This window comes from Grampus griseus (genome assembly GCF_964374135.1).
Source record: "Grampus griseus genome assembly, chromosome: 4".
In the NCBI taxonomy this organism is placed as follows: domain Eukaryota; kingdom Metazoa; phylum Chordata; class Mammalia; order Artiodactyla; family Delphinidae; genus Grampus; species Grampus griseus.
Genome location: NC_138997.1, coordinates 136,071,629 through 136,074,687, shown reverse-complemented (window position 1 = coordinate 136,074,687; position 3,059 = coordinate 136,071,629). Strand labels below are relative to the sequence as shown.

The 3,059-nt window shown below is 37.9% G+C and overlaps 1 pseudogene across 1 annotated transcript; it reads right to left on the bottom strand.

The window, feature by feature from the left end:
* Positions 1 to 790: 790 nt before the first annotated feature.
* LOC309822322 (cytochrome b-c1 complex subunit Rieske, mitochondrial-like) lies at positions 791 to 2,155 on the bottom strand (annotated as a pseudogene). Its single transcript has 2 exons — positions 1,795 to 2,155; positions 791 to 1,271 (listed from the first exon to the last, which is right to left on the bottom strand). The product of its transcript is annotated as a cytochrome b-c1 complex subunit Rieske, mitochondrial-like (transcript).
* Positions 2,156 to 3,059: the final 904 nt, after the last annotated feature.

The window sequence follows — 3,059 nt, the reverse complement described above, 5'->3', positions numbered from 1 at the left end:
TCCATTTCTGTGAATCATCTCCAGTTTCCTTTATTAATGTTTTATAATTCTCAGCTTATAAGTCTTTCACCTCGTTGGTCAGGTTTATTACTAAGTATTTTATATTTTTGGTGTGGTTTTAAAAGGGATTTTTTTTTTTTTTTTTACTTTCCCTTTCTGATATTTCAGTGTTAGTGTAAAGAAATGCAACTGATTTCTGTATGTTAATCTTGTATCCTGCTATCTTGCTGAATTTGTTTGTTTTAGTAGGTTTTGTGTGTTGTCTTTAGGGCTTTCTATATATAGTATCATGTCATCTGCATATAATGATAATTTTACCTCTTCCCTACCAATTTGTATACATTTTATTTATTTTTCTTGTCTGATTGCTTTGGCTAGGACTTCCAATACTATGTTGAATAGAAGTGGTGAGAGTGGGTATACTTGTCTTGTTCCAGATTTTACTGGGAAGGCTTTCAGTTTTTCATCATTGAGTATTATACAGGCTGTGGCTTTGTCATAAATGCCTTTTATTATGTTGGCATATGTTCCCTCTATACCCACTTTGGTAAGAGTTTTTATCATGAACGGATGTTGAATTTTTTTTAAATGTTTAACAGTGGCTTTATCAGGTGAATGCTTGAAAGTACTCAACATTAAATTCAATTTACTTTCCATGTTTGCAAACACATTGTTAGCAAGTCTTAAATATTTCAAATCAGCTAATGCAAAGTACAGAAGGTTTGTTCTCAAATAACTCTTCTGAGCTGACACGAAGACTGAAAGGAGGCTGTGACTTGAGTCCAGGTCTCTAACCAACAATCACTGTATCATCACTGGTGAACTCATGTGAGGGAACTTCAAGGTTGAGAGGTGCAGACTCCTTCCTGATCCTGCCAGGTGCATCATACTGTGACCCATGACAAGGGCAGTAATAACTACCAAAATCTCGTGCATTTGCAATGGGTACACAGCCATGAGTGCAAACACCTGTCAAGATGAGTGCAAACACCTGTCAAGATAACCCATTCAGGTTTCTTTACTCGTTCTAAATCATGATGTATGTCCCTCAACTAGGAAACTTCAATTGCAGTTTCCTCATCAACTTCCTTCTTGGTTCTATAGTGCACAAACATGGGTTTGCCTCTCCATCTGAAAGCCATGTTCTTGCCCTCTGGAATATCAGATAACTTGATTTCAATTTTCGACATGGCCAACACATCAGCAGAAGCACTCATGATGGAAACAAACTGAGAGATGACATCTATCCTCACTGCTCTCTTTTTTTTTCCCTAACATCTTTAGTGGAGTATAATTCCTTTTCAATGGTGTGTTAGTTTCTGCTTTACAACAAAATGAATCAGTTATACATATACATATGTTCCCATATCTCTTCCCTCTTGCATCTCTCTCCTTCCCACCCTCCCTATCCCACCCCTCCAGGCAGTCACAAAGCACTGAGCTGATCTCCCTTTGCTATGCGGCTGCTTCCCACTAGCTACCTACCTTACGTTTGGTAGTGTATATATGTCCATGACTCTCTCTCGCTTTGTCACAGCTTACCCTTCCCTCTCCCCATATCCTCAAGTCCATTCTCTAGTAGGTCTGTGTCTTTATTCCTGTCTTACCCCTAGGTTCTTCATGACATTTTTTTTCTTAAATTCCACATATATGTGTTAGCATACGGTATTTGTCTCTCTCTTTCTGACTTATTCACTCTGTATGACAGACTCTAGGTCTATCCACCTCATTACAAATAGCTCAATGTCGTTTCTTTTTATGGCTGAGTAATATTCCATTGTATATATGTGCCACATCTTCTTTATCCATTCTCACTGCTCTCTTTTGAAGACTTTGTACTATCTAACACTTCAGCATGACAATAGTCAGAGAAGTCAGGCACTTTGATGTCTGTATGGGAATAACAAACAAAAGCAGAGACATTGAGGCCCCCAGAGGCAACCAAAGGCCAGCCCATGGCCTGGCCACTCAGTGACTCAGTGGTCCACAGGAAGGACCACTTCACATCGAGCACTGGTGACTCTGAGGTGGTGGACACTGCAGCCTGCACCAGGAGCTGCAGTGTGCCCACCACCCTGAAGGATGTGGCCAACAGGATGGGTGCAAACAGGGCCCGAGCCTGGATGTTGAATTTTGTCAAATGCTTTTTCTGCATCTATTGAGATGATTATGTGGATTTTGTCTTTTTTGTTGTTGTGGATGTGGTGTATCACATTGATCGATTTGTGCATGTTGAACCATCCTTGTTACGCGTGGATTAATCCAACTTTGTGATTGTGTATGATCTTTTTTTATGTGTTGTTGGATTTGGTTTGCTAATATTTTGTTTAGAATTTTTGCACCTATATTCATCAAAGATATTGGCCTGTAATTTTCTTTTTTGGTAGTGTCTTTGTCTGGTTTTGGTATCAGGGTGATGGTGGCTTCATAGAATATCTTTGGAAGTGTTCCTCCTCTTCAATCATTTGGAAGAGTTTGAGAAGGATCCGTATAAGTTCTTCTTTGTATGTTTGATAGAATTTGCCTGTGAAGCCATCTGGTCCTGGACTTTTGTTTGTAGGGAGTTTTTTTTTAATTACAGATTCTACTTCACTTCTAGTGATTGCTCTGATCAAATTATTTATATCTTCTTGATTCAGTTTTGGTGGGCTGTATGTTTCTAGAAACGTCTATTTCTTCTAGGTTGTCCAATTTGTTGGCATATAATTGTTCATAGTATTCTCTTACGATTTTTTGTATTTCTGCAGTATCAGTTGTGATTTCTCCTCTTTTGTTTCTTCTTTTATTTATTTGGCTTCTCTCTCTTTTCTTCTTGGTGAGTGTGGCCAGAGGTCTGTCAATTTTGTTTACCCTTTTAAAGAACCAGCTCTTGGTTTTATTGATTTTTTAAAATTATTTTTTAAATCTCTGTTTTATTTATTTATTCTCTGACCGTTATTGTTTTCTTCCTTCTGCTGACTAGGTTTTTTTTCCTTCTGCTGACTTTAGGTTTGTTTGTTCTTCTTTTTCTAATTCTTTTAGTTGGTAGGTTAGGTTGTTTATTTGAGATTTTTCTTTTT